The sequence below is a fragment of the Rhincodon typus genome, chromosome 19 (genome assembly GCF_021869965.1).
Source record: "Rhincodon typus isolate 14 chromosome 19, sRhiTyp1.1, whole genome shotgun sequence".
Classification (NCBI taxonomy): domain Eukaryota; kingdom Metazoa; phylum Chordata; class Chondrichthyes; order Orectolobiformes; family Rhincodontidae; genus Rhincodon; species Rhincodon typus.
The window spans coordinates 10,390,450-10,408,179 of NC_063350.1; the positions used below are offsets into that span (position 1 = coordinate 10,390,450).

Consider the following 17,730-nt stretch of genomic DNA (forward strand, 5'->3'; position numbering starts at 1 on the left):
AAGAGCGGCATAGATAGGGTGAATGGCAAGGGTCTTTTCCCTAGGGTGGGCAGTTCAAAATTAGGAGGCATATTTTTAAGGTGAGAAGAGAAAGATTTAAAATGGACCTGATGGCAACTTCTTTACACAGAGAAAGGTTCGTGTGTGGAATGAACTGCCAGAGGAAGTGATGGATGCAGGTACAGTTATAACGTTTAAAAGACATTTGGATAAGTTCATGAATAGGAAAGGTTTGGAGGGATATGGGCCAAGATGGGATGAGTTTAGTTTGGGAACATGGTCAGTGTGAACTGGTTAAACTGAAGGGTCTGTTTCCATATTGTATGATTCTATGACTTTTTTTTGTGTTTTGACTACTTTCAGGTTGCTAAACAGCACATCTGCTGGTGTGGATGCTGTCTCCTGAATGGAACCATGCTTGTGGCATTTGGCCTTTCCATCTGTTTCTGAGTCATAAAAGCTTAACATAGTAAGCACTTCAGCAATCTCACCAGGTAGCTTCTTGAGTTGCTTAGCTTAAGTCACATGATTTATTGAAAATGCCGTCTTTTTCTGCTTTAAAAAAAAGAGTTTCTGACTCATAAAAAAGACAAGTTACTTTGACAGAAGTGAAAACCAAAAACCCATTTACTTCTACTTTACAATTCAATTGCCCAAATAATAGTATATTAAATCCTTCATCACACCTACCCCAGAAAAGAATGAAAAATTATCTTTTAGAGGCATTTGTAATTTCTATTGAAATTCCCACTTGTCACTCATTGTATTTTACTTTGGTAACAATAACGTATTTACTTTAAATAGACAACAATTATTATAGTCATCATATTCTACAAAGTCATGACATATGTTCATGACATATTTCCTACATATTTGCTTTTGACAAAGCATCTGGCATAATTTTGTTTCTTCTTTCAAATACAGTCCCCGGGTTACAAATGGATTTCGTTCCTATGTCTATTCGCAAGTTGTTTTGTGTGCAAGTTGGAACACAATGCAGGACATTATAAAACAGCCATTTGCAAGCGCAGGAAATGTTTACACATTGGATATTTAGAATTACACCACTCTATTGGATCACATTTGTAAGTATGAGCGTTTGAAAGTCAGACATTCATAAACTGGGGACCCCTTGTAATTCAGTTCTAGCATTATATGCCAATGAAATCATCTCAAGTTTTTATTATGGGGTCATTCAAGGAGGTTTACAGGATTGTGGTCCATACGAATAACAATCTCCACACAGTTGTTGCATATGTAGACTTCACAATGTTGTGGAGCCAACACCAGGCCCAGGGTCTCTTTCTCCACTATTGAATATTTTTGTTGGTCCAAATTCAGTTTTCAGGAAAAGTAACTGACTGATTGTTCAATCCCTTCCTGTAATGCCACAGCGGTACCACCAACATTGTTGGCATCAGCCGCCAGTTTTAATGGCTCATCATAATTTGGTGCTTATAGTGGCTGTAGTGATTCTCTCCCTGAGGTCACAAACTCAGGTTAAAACATTGGCTTTTTTCATTGAACTCTAAGAAAAAAAAAATCTCGAGGGCTTTTTCCAGTTATTTCGACAACTTTGGACTGCTAAACCGCACATCTGCTGGTGTAGATCCTTCCTTCCAAATTGAATCTGCTACTGGCCTTTCCATCTGTCTCTGGGTCATAAAAGCTCAACCTAGCAAACATTTCAGCAATTATCCCTCCAGACAGCTTCTCTAGTCATTTCGCTTAAATCACATGATTTCTTGAAAACGCAGTGTCTGTTTTGCTGAAAATAAAGTTTTTGACCCATTTTTTGAATAAGGAAATCTCTTTGATGGCAGACGTGAACTGTATGGTTTGTACCTGAATTGGAAGGGGACCAATATGCTAGTGCTATTCAGGAGACTTTAAACTAGTAAATTGGGAAGGTTTGGGAGTGTGGGACAAAGGAGATAGGGATAAAAGAGATAAGTCTGAGGCTGGTACAGATGAGAAGAGGAGAAATAAAATAGCCAAGGCAGGCAAGAGCAAAGCAGAGAATGAGTTAGGACTGATAAAGTAGACTGCATTTATTTCAAAGCAAGAGGCCTAACAGGTAAGGCAGATGAACTCAGGGCATGGTTGGGAACATGGGACTGAGATATCATAGCAATTACAGAAACATAGCTCAAGGAAGGGCAAGACTAGCAGCTTAATGTTCCAGAATATAGATACCATAGGAAGGATAGAAGGGGGGGCAAGAGAGGAGGGGGAATGGCATTTTTGATTTGGGATAACATTGCGGCGGTACTCAGGCAGGATATTCCTGGGAGTATGTCCAGGGGAGTTATTTGAGTGGAAATGAGAAATAAGAAAGGGATGATCACCATATTGGGTTTGTACTATAGGCCACCCAATAGTCAGCAGGAAATTGAGAGACAAATTCATAAGGATATCTCAGTTATCCGTGAGAATAATAGAGTGGTTATGGTCGGGAATTTTAATTTTGCAAACATAGACTGGGACAGCAATTGGGCTTGGATGGAGAGGAATTTGTTAAGTGTGTACAAGAAAATTTTCTGATTCAGTATGTGGATGAACCTATTAGACAAGGAGCAAAAGTTGACGCACTCTTGGGGAATAAGGCAGGGCAAGTGACTGAGGTGTCAATGAGGGCGCCCTTGGGGCCAGTGATCATAATTATATTTGTTTTAGAATAGTTATGGAAAAGGATAGACCAGATCTAAAAGTTAAAGCTCTAAATTAAAGTAAGGCCAATTTTGGCAGTATTAGACAAGAACTTTCGAAAGCTGATTGGGGTAGGCTATTTGCAGGTGAGGGGGTAATTGGAAAGTGGGAGGCCTTCAAAAATGAGATAATGAGAGTTCAGAGGCAGTATGTTCCTATTAGTGTAAAGGGCAAGGCTGGGAGGTGTAGGGAATGCTGGATGTTTACAGACATTGAAGCTCTGGCCAAGAAAAAGAAAGAGGCATGTGGCAGGTATAGACAGCTGGGATCGAGTGAATTCCTCGAGGAGTGTAAGAGCAGTAGGAGTATACTCAAGAGAGAAGTCATGAGGGCAAAATGGGAACATGAGATAGCTTTGGCAAACAGGGTTAAGTAGAATCCAAAGAGATTCTACAAATACGTTATTGGCAAAAATGAGTAACTAGGGAGAGAATAGGGCCCCTCAACAATGGTTACTGCAGGAGATGGGCGAAATATTAATCAAGTATTTACTGTGGAGAAGGATATGGAAGCTAGAGAACTTGGAGAAATAAAGAATGATGTCTTGAAAAGTGTCCATGTAACAGAGGAGGAGATGCTAGACGTCTTATAATGGTGGATAAATCTCCGGGACCTGATCAGGTGTACCTAGAACTCTGAAGGAAACTAGGGAAGTGATTGCTGGGCCTCTTGCTGAAATATTTGTATCATCGATAGCCACAGCTGAGTTGCCGGAAGACTGGAGATTGGCTACTGTGCTACCATTATTAAAGAAAGGTGGTAAGGAGAAACCAGTGAACTTTAGACCAGTGAGCCTGATGTCACTGGTGGGTAACTTGTTGGAGGGGATTGTGAGGGATAGGTTTTACATGTATTTGGAAAGGCAGGGACTGATCATAGATAGTCAACATGGCCTTGTGCGTTGGAAATTGTGTCTCATTAACATAGTTGAGTTTTTTAAAGAAGTGACAAAGAGGATTGATGAAGGCAAAATGGTGGAAATTGTCGATATGGAGTTCAGCAAGGCCTTCAACAAGATTCTGCATGGTAAACTGGTTAGCAAGGCTAGATCACATGGAATCCAGGGAGAACCAGTTATTTGGATACAAAATTGACTTGAAGTAGGAGACGGAGGGTGGTGGTAGAGGGTTGTTTTTTGGACTAGTGGTGTGTTCCAACGATCGGTGCTGGGTCCACAGCTTTTTGTTATTTATATAAATGAGTTAGATGTGAATGTGGGAGGAATTGTTAGTAAATTTGCAGATGACATCAACATTGGTGGTGTAGTGGACAGCGAAGAAGGTTACCTCAAAGTACAATGAGATCTTGATCTGATGTGCTGATGGGCTGAGAAGTGGCAGATGGAGTTTAATTTAGATAAATGTGAGGTGTTGCATTTTGGAAAGGCAAATCAGGGCAGGACTTATACACTTAATGGTAAGGTCCTAGGGAGTGTTGCCGAACAAAGAGATCTTGAGGTGCAGGTTCATAGTTCCTTGAAAGCAGAGTCGCAGGTAGACAGGGTAGTGAAGAAGGTGCTTGGTACACTTGCTTTTATTGGTCAGAGCATTGAGTATAGGAATTGGGATGTCTTGTTTCGGCTGTACAGGACATTGGTTAGGCCACTTTTGGAATAGTGAGTTCAATTCTGGTCTCCCTCCTGCAGGAAATATGTTGTTAAACTTGAAAGGGTGCAGAAAAGATTTACAAGGATGTTGCTGAGTTGGAGGATTTGACCTATAGGGAGAGGCTGAATAGACTGGGGCTAGTTTCCCTGGAGCATTGGAAGCTGAGAGGTAACTTTATAGAGGTTTATAGAATCATGAGGGGCATGGATAGGGTGAACAGTCAATATGTTTTTTCCAGGTTAGAGGAGTCCACAACTAAAGGGCATAAGTTTAATGTGAGAGGGGAAAGATTTAAAAGTGATCTAAGGGGCAACGTTTTCACGCAAAGACTGTATCCAAATCCTTGATTTCTAGGATCCCCACCCAGGGAAAATATCCTCCCTGTACTAGTCTGCCCAGCCCTGTTAGAATTTATGTTTCATTCGGATCCCCTCTCATCCCTCTAAACTGCAGTTAATACAGGATCGGTGGAGCCAATCTCTCCTGATAGAATCCTGCCACCCCATTAATAGCCTAGTGACCCTTCACTGCACTCTCACCAGGGTAAGTATATTCTTTCTTCGGTAGGAAGACCAAAACCGCACATAATATTCCAGGTCCAGTAAGATATCCCTATTACTGAACTCAAATCTTCTGGCAATGAATGCCAGTATGCAATTTGCCTTCCTCATTGCTTGCTGCACTGGCCTGTCTACTTTCAGTGACTGGTGTACAAGGACACCCAGATCCCTTTGTACATCCACATTTCTCAGGGATGCACAAGGCCAGAATCAGATGGGCATGAGGACCTCGGGAGACTGTAGGGAAGGAGTGGGCTCAGCATAAGCTTCCTATAGTGCTACAATATTAAAGAGCAAGTTAGAGACCTTTTTTCTGATACAAGGATGCAACAAGAGCATGTGACATTATCACAATTGGATGCTCAAGGGGAATCGGTGATAGAGTTTTAATAAGAAAAAGACACTGTAGTAATTGTAATGAGGTCAGCCAGATGGACCTCATAGAATATGAGTTCCCTGATTGGGGCTGTTAATCTGGTCCAATCAGGGAGCCCTGGCTGACAGACAAAAACAGGAGAGTCAGAGGTTCTATTCACTCTGGCTCTGAGGAAGCATGTCAATGTCAATGTCAAAGACTCTCCAGAGTGATTCGGTGACAGGATACCAGCCTCTGTGGAGATTTTTCAGTGGCTATGAGCATAAAGCACATTCTTGAAGAAACTCGCTTGTAACAGTCGGCTTTGAGTTAGTGTAAACATTGCTAGCATCATGCTGTTATTTGGGAAGCTTGACTCATTTGATCCTGCCGAAGACTGGGCTCAGTATCTAGAAAGAATGCGCTATTTTTTCCAGGCAAATGACATTGGGGCAAATGAAAAGCAACGAGAAAGTCTCCTGACAGCTTGTGGATCTGCAGCTTTTTCAGTTATTATGAGCCAAAATTCCCCTGAGGCACAAGATACTAAAACCTTTCAAGACTTGATGGATTCAGTTAAGGAATATTACAACCCCAACCCTCCTTTAACTCTGAGACACTATCATTTTTGTTCGGCAATTTGGGAACCAGGGAAATCCATATCAGGATTTTTGACTAGTTTGAGACGACTGGCAGAGGCATGTGACTTTGGTTTAACCCTTAATGAGATGTTGAGAGATCATTTGATATGTGGGATAAAGGACGTGACCATGCAAAAGCGCCTCCTAGCTGAAGCCCCGTTGGACCTTAAACAGGCACTACAACAAGCTTTATCATTGTAAATATGGCAAGTGAGGCATATGAGCTGCAGGGTATTCCAATGGAAGCGGACACCCTGATCAGTTCGACTGAGCTTGGGGGACAGCAGTTGAGGGAAGGCAATTGCACAGCATCACTCAGGACATATCCTAAACAGAGGGACTCTGGGTCAGCCCACAGCAAAACCCCAAAACAAAGCCAAGCCTCGGCCAAATGGTTAAAAGTTTCTTAGGATCCAGGTCAGCAAGCCATTGCAGTTGCTGCCAGTATGCGGACTTGAGATAGCAAAGGAGTCCTACTAAGTCTAAATTAAGTAAGAGAACTCATAGGCTGGTATCCGGGAGAGTGCAGAATCTGGAAAGTCTACCTACACCTGGTTTGGAACAGTTAAATTGCTTAGCAACATCCAAATCCGAACCAGTCAAAATAAACGTCTGGTTAAATGGCCATATGGATCTAATGGAAGTCGATACCAGTGCAGCTATTTCAGTGAACGCAGAATCAGTTTTTAGCAAAATTCACTGTGGACTCTAGCCCTTAAGTTTGTGCAAGACCTTGGCCAGGTTTAGAACCTATAACGAGGAACCATTACAGACTTCAGTTCTGGTCTCTTTATGTGAAGCACTGATCATGGTAAAAGGCTCAGGCCCAAGCTTGTTAAGGCAAAATTGGTTGAGAGAGACTCATTTAGACAGGCTTAACATCTTTTGATCAGAAAATGGCTGCCTGAGTATTGAACAAGGATTTTGCGTCTGTTTTTGCTGTGGAGAAAGAAGTGGAAGCAAGGGAACTCAAGAGTAATAAATATTGATGTCTTGAAAACAGTTCACATTACAGAAAAGGAAGTGCTGGAGGTCTTAAAAACAACATATAGGTGAATAAATCTCCAGGACCTGATCCAGTGGATCCCAGGACATTGTGGGAAATTAGGGAAGAAATTGTGGGGCCCTTAGAAGAGATATTTGTATCATTAGCAGCCACAGGTGAGGTGCCCGAAGACTGGAGGGTGGCTAATGTTGTGCCTTTAGAATCACAAAATGCCTACAGTGTTGAAGCAGTCCATTCAACTACTGAGTCCACACTAACCCTCAAACAGCAACCCACCCAGACCCACCACCCCCCTCATATCCAATCCCTGTCACCCCACGTTTCCCTTGGCTAATCCACCTAGCCTGCACCTCTCTGGACACTATAGGCAATTTAGCATGGCCAATCCACCTAATTTGCATTTCTTGGACTGTGGGACAAAACCAGAGCACCCGGATAAAACCCACACAAATACAGGGAGAACATGCAAACTGCACACAGAACCAAACCCCAGTACCTGGCGATGTAGGGCAGCAGTACGAATGAATGAGCCACCGTATCACGCATATTTAAGAAAGACTGCAAGGAAAAGTGAGGGAACTACAGACCTGTGAGTTTGACATCAGTGGTGGGTAAGTTATTGGAGGGGAATCTGAGAGATATGATTTACATGCATTTGGAGGGGTGAGGAATGATTAGGGATAGTCAGTATGGATTTGTGTGAGGGAAATTGTGTCTCACAAACTTGATTGAGTTTTTTGAGCACCTAAGATTGATGAGGGCAGAGTGGCAGATGTTGTCCACAGGGACTTTAGTAAAGCCTTTGACAAGGTTCCACATGGTAAACTAATTAGTTGAGTTAGATCACATGGAATTCAGGGAGAGCTTGCCAATTGGATACAAAATGGGCTTGACAGTAGGAGACAGAGGATGGTGGTGTAGAATTGTTTTTCAGACTGGAGGCCTGTGACCAGCGGTGTTCTGAAGGGATCAGTGCTAGGTTCACTTTTGTTTGTAGTTTATATAAATGATTTGGATGAGAATTTGGGAGGCATGCTTAGTAAGTTTGTGGTTGATACCAAAATTGGTGGTGTAGTTGACAGTGAAAAAGTTTATCTAAGATTACAAAGGGATCTTTGATCAATTGGGCCAATGGGCTGAAGAGTGGAAGATGGAGTTTACTTTGGATAAATGCAAGGGGTTTCATTTTGGTAAAACGAACAAGGGCAGGACTTGTACAGTTAGTGATCGGGCCCTGGGTAGTGTTGTTGAACAGAGAGATCTAATGGTTCGGGTACATAACTCTTTGAAATTTGTGTCACAGCTATACAGGGTGGTTAAAGAGGCATAGAGTCATAGGGTCCTACAGTGCAGAGACAGGGTCTTCAACCCAAGCTGGTCCATGCCAACTAAAATGTCCATCCACGCTAACCTCATTTTGCTGCACTTGGCCCATATCCTTCTAAACCTTTCCTATCCGTATATTCATCCAAATGCCTTTTAAATGTTGTTAATGTACCTGCCTCAACCACTTCCGCTGGCAGCTCATTCCATATGCGTACCACCCTCTGTGTAAAAAAGTTGTCCCTCAGGTTCCCATGTATTCTTCCCCCCTCTTACTTTCAACTGATGCCCTCTCATCCTCGATTCCCCAACCCTGGGAAAAGCACTGAGTGCATTCACCCTATGCTTGCCTCTCATGATCTTATACATTTTTATAAGATTCCCCCCTCAGTCTCCTACGCTCTAAAGAAAAAAGTCCTAGCTTATCTGACCTCTCCCTATAACTCAGTCCCTTGAGTCCTGGCAACATCCTTGTAAATTTCTTCTGCACTCTTTCTAGTTTCATAACATCCTTCCAATAGCAAGGTGACCAAAACTGAACACAGTACCCTAAGTGCTGCCTCACCAACGTCCTGTACAGCTGCAACATAACTTCTATACTCAATGGCCTGACTGATAAAGGCCAGTGTGCCAAAACCCTTCTTCACCGCCCTGTCTACCTGTGACTCCACTTTCAGAGAACCTGAGATCCTGAACTCCAAGGCCCCTCTGTTCCACTACACTCCTTAAGGCCCTACCATTCACCATGAAACTCCTACCTTGATTTGACTTGCCAAAATGCAACACCTCATACTTCTCTATATTAAACTTCATTTGCCATTTCTGAGCCCACTTCCCCAGCTGATCAAGATCCTGCTGAAATTTCTGACAACCTTCCTCACTGTCCATGATACCACCTATTTTAGTGTCGTCCGCAAACTTATTAACCATGCCTTGTACATTCTCATCCAAATCATTGATATAGATAACAAACAGCAATGGGCCCAGCACCGACCCCTGAGGCACACCACTAGTCACAGGCCTCCAGTCAGACAAGTATCCTTCTATTATTACTCTCTGCTACCTACCATCAAGCCAAATGTGTATCCAATTTGCCAACTCTCCCTGGATTCCATGCAATCTAACTTTCCAGAGCAGTCTATCACGTGGAACCTTAACAAAGGCCTTACTGAAATCTGTATAGGTTACGACCACCACCCTGCCCTCACCAACCTTTGTGGTCACTTCATCAAAGAACTCTAACAGATTTGTGAGGCATGATCTCCCACGCATGAAGCCATGCTGACTACTCCTAATCAAGCCCTGCATTTAGCACGCTTGCCTTCGTTGCTCAGACCATTGAGTATAGAAGTTGTGACATCATGTTGAGATTGTACAGGATGATGGTGAGGCCACTTTTGGAATACAGTGCACAGTTGTGGTTGCCCTGCTATTGAAAAGAAATTACTAAATTGGTGAGGGTTCAGAAGAGATTTACCAAGATGCTGATGGGAATGGAGGGTTTAAAAGAGGAAAGGCTAGATAGGCTGGGATATTTTTTCACTGGAGCTTAGGAGGTTGAGGGATGACCTTATAGAAGTTTATACAATTATGAGTGGCATAGATAAGGTGAATATCAAAAGTCTTTCCCCTAGGGTGTGACAGTTGAAATCTAGGGGGCATATTTGTAAAGTGAGAGGAGAAAGATTTTAAAGGGACCTAAGGGGCAACTTTTTCACAGAGTGTGGTTCATATGTGGAATGAACTGCCAGAGATAGTGGTAGATGCAGATACAGTTACAATGTTTAAAAGACATTTGGACAGGTATATGAATAAGAAAGGTTTAAAGGGATATGGGCCAAACGCAGGCAAGTGGGACTAAGTTTAGTTTGGGAAACTTGGTTGGTGTGGACAAGTTGGACTGAAGGGTCTGTTTCTGTGCTGTATGTCTCTATGACTCTATAAATACCCTGAAGTCTTCCAGGAAAGTCGAGGAACTATCAAAGAAGCCAAGGCCACCTTGCATGTTGACCAAGAAGCAATTCCACGATTCTGTAAGGCCCGTTCACTGCCATTTGCCTTTCGTGCAAAAGTAGAGGCAGAAATCAGGAGGCTGGAAGGTGAAGGAATCATCAAACCAGTCCAGTTTGCGGAATGGGCAGCACCGTCGTACTGATTGTGAAGCCCAATAGGTCGGTTCGCCTTTGTGGGGATTTTAAACAAACAGTAAAGTGCTTTTCGCAGCTGGGTAAATACCAATCCTTCATAAAGAGGAGGTATATGCAAAGCTGGTAGCATGAGCCATCCGTACTTGCAATTGCAGTTAGATGAGGATTCCCAGAAGTATGCTATAATTAATACCCATAAGGGTTTGTACCAACATACAAAACTGCCATTTGGGGTATCATCAGCCTGTGCAGTCTTCAGCGGACAATGGAGAACATTTTGCAATGTTCATCCTAGGTTGCCATTTATCTAGATAACGCGCTAATAACAGGGAAGACTAATAAGGAGCATTTAGAGAACTCATACACAGTCTTAGACATTTCTCCCAGGCAAGTGTATTCCTTAGAAGGGAAACATGTTTGATCCAGGCACCCCAGGTGATCTATTTGAGCTGTGGAGTTGACAGACCACGTTACACCCTTAGAAGATACGGTGAAGGTAGTCAAAGGTGCCCGGCTTCCACCTCTGCACCAGAGCTTAGGTCTTTCCTTGGGTTGTTGAATTATTACAGAAAGTTCAAACGTAATCTGACCTCCATCCTGGCACCTTTGCATCCACTGTTAAAAAAGAGTCAGCCTTGGAAATAGTTGCACAGCCAAGCCATAGCTTTCAGGGAAATGAAGAAACAGCTATCATCCTCTAAGGTAGACTAGGTGACCGCTTCGCAGAACACCTACATTCTGCTCGCAAAAAAGACCCTGAGCTACCTGTTGCCTGCCACTTTAACTCACCCCTCTGTTCATTGGCCAACATTTCTGTCTTTGGCTTGCTGCAGTGTTCCAGCGAAGCTCAGCGCAAGCTGGAAGAACAACACTTCATTTTCTGCTTGGGAACCCTGCAACCCTTTGGACTCAGTATCGAGTTCAATAATTTTAGGGTCTAAACTCTCCGATGTCCCAGCCCCCTACCCCACACACCAGGCCTTGTTACCACATCGGCTGCCACCTGTTACCTGTTGTTAGTCACCAACAGTCCCCATTAACAACTATTCACCCTCCCAGCCTGATCGTTATCAACTCTTTGTCTATCCAACTGCACTTCTCTCTCATAAAAACCGAAAGAACTGCGGACGCTGTAAATCAGGGACAAAAACAAAGTTGCTGGAAAAGCTCAGCAGGTCTGGCAGCATCTGTGAAGGAAAAAACAGAGTTAACGTTTCGGGTCCAGTGACCCTTCCTGAGAACTCCTCAGAACTGAGGAAGGGTCACCGGACCCAAAACGTTAACTCTGTTTTTTCCTTCACAGATGCTGCCAGACCTGCTGAGCTTTTCCAGCAACTTTGTTTTAGCACTTCTCTCTCTTTAGGCTCTAACCTATCGTTTATTCCCTATCCCATCCCCCTCCCTATTTTCTGCATATAAACTGACATTTTCCCAGCCACCATCAGCTATGAGGAAGAGTGACTGGACCTGAAATGTTAACTCTGTTTTCTTCTTCACACATATTGCCAGACCTGCTGAGCTTTTCCAACAAATTTGTTTTTATTCCATCATCCTCTAAGGTGTTGGCACACTATGATCCCAAGTGAGATCTGGTGTTGACATGTGATGCCTCCCTGTACAGCATTGGGTTAGTATTAGCTCACAGGTGGCCCACGCAGAGGAACACCCAATGGTGTATGCATCCAGGACTTTGACTAATGCAGAGCGTAAATATGCCCAAATACAGAAGGAAGATTTGGCGGTCATATTTGGAGTCAGGAAGTTCCACCAATATCTTTACAAGCATACGTTTGAAATAATAATGGACCAAAAACCCTGCTAGGTCTACTTAAAGAGGACAAGGCAGTGTTGCCCATAGCTTCAGCTCTAATACTAACTGCGTATAATTACAAGTTGGAACAATGTCCAGGAGGCCAAGTAGTGAATACAGATACATTGTGCTGCTTCCCACTGGCAGGTTTGCCACTGGTGGTACCACCGCTGAGAGAGTCCATAATGGTTTTAAATTTTCATAGAATCCTCACAGTGTGGAAACAGGCCACTCAGCCCAACAAGTCCACACTGACCCTCTGAAGATCATCCCACCCAGAACCATCCCCCTACGCTTTCCCTGTAACCCTGCACTTCCCATGGCTAACACACCTAACCTACACATCCCTGAACATTATGGGCAATTTAGCTTGGCCAATCCACCTAGCCTTGGAATTTTCTGGACACACTTCCAGTCAGAGCTGACAGTATCAAACTTTGGATGCAGAAAGGTCCGGTCCTGGCGAAACTGAAACAGTTGGTGGTGATGGGGGTAACGAAAGGGCCATCACAACCGGAATTGAAACTTTCTTGGACCCAGAGAGACCAGATTCCAGCAGACGACGACATATTATCTTGGGGAGCAAGAGTGATTGTTCCAAGCAAAAGTCGCTGCCAGTTACTGGCTGAACTCCACCAGGGTCGTCCAGGGGTCTCCAAAACGAAGACGTTGGAGAGAAGCTATGTCTGGTGGCCAGGATTGGCTGCAGACATTGTTGCGTTGAGGGAACAGTGCCCAGAGTACCAACAAGCAAAGAAATTATTGCCAGCACCTCCCTCACACTTGTGGGAATGGCCGGGTAACCCTGGACTCAGTTCCACATCGATTATGCGGATCCTTTCACTCTGAGAGCTGGCTCTGAGGGAGCTGGACCAGTGTCAAGGGCTCTCCACATATAAATAAAGGGGGTCTTGGTGATGGGATACTGGCCTCTGTGGAATTATTTCAGATACAAATGCTTGAATTTACAAGGAAGGGTCAGGGAAATGGGAACATTCTTTCCACACTGATCCTGCGCACTGGATAAACTCTCCCTCAGCTTTTTGGGGGGGGTGGTGGGGAAGGCAGAGTTTGATGGCAGACTCATTTCAGTATTTGATAATTCCATTCCTCAGTGTGAGTGAATTTTCACTGAACCTGAGTCAGAGAACAGGAGATGCACACACCAGCAAGGTGTGCAGCCTGGGATCAGCAGTTTTATTTATTCAGTAACAGAGGCTCTCAGTTACCTCTTTAAAAGCAAAATGCACAGCTGCTCAGATGAATCTCTGTCCTATGATGTAAGTTGTTCCCAAACAACTTTTATATTAAGATCATCTATATAGGATAATCTTCCATCTTTTCATCAACGAAACCCCCTTGACTTAACAGCATTCATTCAGTAATTTCCCACCGACTCAGGGCAAGTTAGGCAGTTATTGAGGAAAGTGTTTTTGTGCTGAATGCATTGTGATTAGCAACATTAAAACAATTTTTTTCCTTCATGAGATGTGGGAGTTGCTGAATGAGCCAGGATTTATTGCCCATCCATAATTGCCCTTGAACTGCATGGCTTCCTGGGTCATTTCAGAGGAGCAGTTGAGAGTCAGCCACATTGCTGTGGGTCTGGAGTTACGTGCAGGCCCACATTGGGTAGGGATGGCAAATTTTCTTTCCTGAAGGAAATTAGTGAATCCAGTGGGGTTTTTATGACAATTTGCAGTTTGCAGTCACCGTTTGCCCTAGCTTTCAATTCTAGATACTTACTGAGTCCAAAGATGTGCAAGTTAGGCGGATTGGCTGTGCTAAATTGCCCATTATGTCCAGGAATGTGCAGGCTAGGTGGGTTAGTCATGGAAATGCAGGCTTAAAGGGATAGGGTATGGGGGTGTGGGTCTGAGTGGGATGCTCTTCAGAGGGTTCAGTGTGGACTCAATAGCTGATTGGTCTGCTTCCACACTGCAGAGATTGTATAAGTTTGAATTTCAGCATCTGCGACAATGGGATTTGCACACAGTTCTGAAGAAGGGTCAACTGGACTCAAAACGTTAACTCTGCCTTCTAGGCTGCCAGACTTCTTGTGCCTGAAATTGGAGATCCAATGCATGCTGGGAGATGGTTTCTTGTAGGCCGTACCATGGGGCACCAATTGTTGGAGTATGCATCTTAAGATGCATCATGGTAATATGTTGACACTCGCTCCTTGTTGATTTTTGGCTTTGACAATAAATCACTCTTTTTTGGGCTAATTGTCAGAAAAGCTCTCATCACCTTATACTTTTGACCTGGTTTTGTAAGGTAGACAATGTGAAATGCTTGGTCATTATCCAAGCTTTATGTATTGCTCAGTTATTGTGCATTTCATTGATACATTTGTGTTTATGCATGTTTTTGAAACTTTCCTGGCACCAGTGTTGTGGTGTATCAAATTTAATGGTTCCTTGGTCTTCTTTTGAATCCTGGCTTGGCCTTTGAAACCAGATTTCCCAATATTCTTCAGTGCCTTAGGGGTTAGCACTGCTGTCTCACAGCACCAGAGACCTGTGTTCAATTCAACCCTCGGGTGTCTGTCTGTGTGGAGTTTGCACATTCTCCTTGTGTCTGTGTGGGTTAAATTCTTTGCTTAATCCATAATTAAATGTTTGTTTTTTTTGTTGTTGAAGGTCTTATTTTTCCCTGGAAGTAGAGTACAAGTATTGTTGTTCCTTCCTCTTACTTGGGCTACTATTCTGTTTTATTTTTCTGCTTTTTTGCTTCTTTCTTTATTTTTCAGTGTTGTCACCACTTTAATGAATGATGTCTTTGGGATTGTCTTTTTAACAAATGCAGGTGTGTAGTAGCAGCACTAGATGGTGTTCACGCCAAATGAGGAGAGATGATGTCACAGAAATTCCCCTCTTGGTACCAAATTGAAGAGACAAAATGATGGAACCAACTGGTATGTCATGCTGCAAGTGGTCCCGGTAAGAAGGAGACTGAGAGAGACCTTTACGCCCTCAGATCCAGCACCATGATACAGCGCTGGGATTATGAATGTGTCTCTTAAAGGTATATTGCATATGAGGTGTGAGACGTAACACAACAGAGACATGTATTGTCTATGAGTTATGATTACGTGAGTTATTCCTTCAGAGTCATAGAGTCATACGGCATGGAAACAGACCCTTCAGTCCAACTAGTCCATGCCAACCATGTTCCCAAACTAAACTAGTTCCACCTGCTGCACTTGTTCCATATCACTTCAAACATTTCTTATTCATGTACTTATCCAAATTTCTTTTAAACGTTGTAACTGTACCCGCACCCTCTGATTCTTGAGGAAATTTGTTCCACACGCGAACCACTCTCTGTGCAAAAAAAATTGTCCCTCGTCTTTTTTTTAAATCTTTCTCCTCTCACCTTAAAAATATGTCCCCTAGTCTTGAAATCGCCCACCTTAGAGAAAAGATCCCTGCCATTCACCTTATCCATACACCTCATGATTTTATAAACCTCTATAAGGTCACCCCTTAACCTCCTATGCTCCATGAAAAAAGTCCCAGCCTATTCAGCCTCTCCTTATAACTCAAATCCTCCATTCGCAGCAAAATCTGCGTAATCTTTCCTGAACCCTCTCCAGCTTAATAATATCCTTCCTATAACAGAGAAACCAGAACTGAACACAGTATTCCAGAAGAGGCCTCACCAATGTCCTGTACAACATCAACATAACATCCCAACTTTATTTATTATCACATATATCTCGAAAGATATGGTGATAAATATTTTGTTGCCACAATCCAGGACAGTTACAAATAGAATAATAAGAAATTACATGAATAGAGTTCATCTTCTGTACAAGGGGTCTTCAAACACAGCTCCAGGGCTTCTGCAAGGTGTCCCAGGACTCACAGTGTCTCCGCAACAGGGACACAAATGACAATCCTGCCGAGAGTCCATGTTGCGGGCATGCTGCAGCCAGGAGCCTCTGCTCCAGGCAACGCCTTCATCGCAGCCGACGACCCACCAAGTCCCTGAATCCTCGCTCTGGGCCTCCCACTGCAGGAGTCCTCACTCTGGGCCACACGCAGCAGGGGTCCTCGCTCTGGGCACCGCCACAGCCGAAGACCTGCTGAAAACCGCCATAGCCAATGACGCGCCAAACACTGCTCTGGCTTCCCCACCACGTCAGAAGATTACGAAAAGAAAAAAGAGAAAGCAAAAGATGAAAAGGGAGAGAGACAGAGGGATGCAGCTGGCCTGAAACGGACACGCTCAAGAGCGCAAACACTACCTATTGTGCCAGTGCCTCCATCTTGAAAATATTTTTATGACATCAACATAAGCTACATTGAAAAAAAGCTCTCGCAATTGCATTCTCTTCCACGCACTGTGCCAAACAAGAATAAGAGATTTTGATGGCTTTCATGTGTAATTTATCCTAACATCAGTACAATAAAGAGGGACTTACAGAAGGAAGATGATATATATTTCACAATCCCCTCAGGCTTCAATTACATTGACTTTGGCTTGTTTTACTTATGTTTTTTGTGTCCCAGACTGAGCTAATGATATTGTCAAGAACTTTTGGCAAATATTATTGTTTGATTTTGCAGATTTTGCTGCAAGTTCAGTGCAATTGGATCGAGAAATTTCTGATCCAACATATTTGACTCCGAACCCTGTTGCAGAGAAGCTAATTTTATTGATATTGCTCTTGCTTCTCTTGATATGAAGGATTCTGTGAAATATGTAACCTATTCTCCACACATTTTTGTGCATTAATCAGTGTATAAGGAGTAGATATTAAGTAGGTTATACAATCCACTTTTGTTCAATGTATAGAACAGAATCTCCTCACATTCCTGCACTTATTAGTGATATCTCCCTAAAAGGAAGTGTTTTGAGCATGCATTTCAGATTGCAGCAAAAAGCAAATGTTTTTAATTCATTCACGGGATGTGGGTGTCACTGGCTATGGCATTTATTGCCCATCCCTAACTGCCCAGAGGGCAGTTAAGAGTCAACCACATTGCTGTGGGTCTGGCGTCACATGTAGGCCAGACCAGGTAAGATTGGCAGTTTTCTTCCCTAATGGATATTAGTGAACCAGATGGGTTTTTCCTGACAGTCAAAAATGGTTTCATGGTCATCATTAGACTATTAATTCCAAATTTTTATTGCCATCTGCCATCATGGGATTTGAATCTGGGTTCCCAGAACATTACCCAGGTCTCTGGATTAACAGTCCAGCTATAATACCCCAAGGCCTCCCCTATTTATGATTACTTTGCATCATTTGGTATTTGCACAGGCTCAGCATGATAGAGATAACCAACAAATGTGAAACTATTGTGAGGAGGCATTCTGAGAGTTCACACACAAAATGAAATTTGTGCATGGAGTGCATTTGTGCATCTCTGGAGGTCCAGAGAAGTTGAAGTTAAAACATCTGCTCTTGCACAAAGTACTTGCTTCACAACGGGAAGAAAACAAAGTGCTGGAGAACAAAAACAAAGTTGCTGGAAAAGCTCAGCAGGTCTGGCAGCATCTGTGAAGGAAAAAACAGAGTTAACGTTTCGGGTCCGGTGACCCTTCCTCAGAACTGCTTCCT

At 43.2% G+C, this 17,730-nt stretch overlaps 1 long non-coding RNA gene across 1 annotated transcript; it reads left to right on the plus strand.

Annotated features, from left to right (window-relative positions):
• Positions 1 to 381: 381 nt before the first annotated feature.
• On the plus strand, positions 382 to 15,301 carry LOC125485423. Its single transcript, XR_007264151.1, has 3 exons — positions 382 to 494; positions 925 to 1,085; positions 14,967 to 15,301. It is a non-coding gene; the product is annotated as an uncharacterized LOC125485423 (long non-coding RNA).
• The last annotated feature ends 2,429 nt before the right edge of the window (positions 15,302 to 17,730 follow it).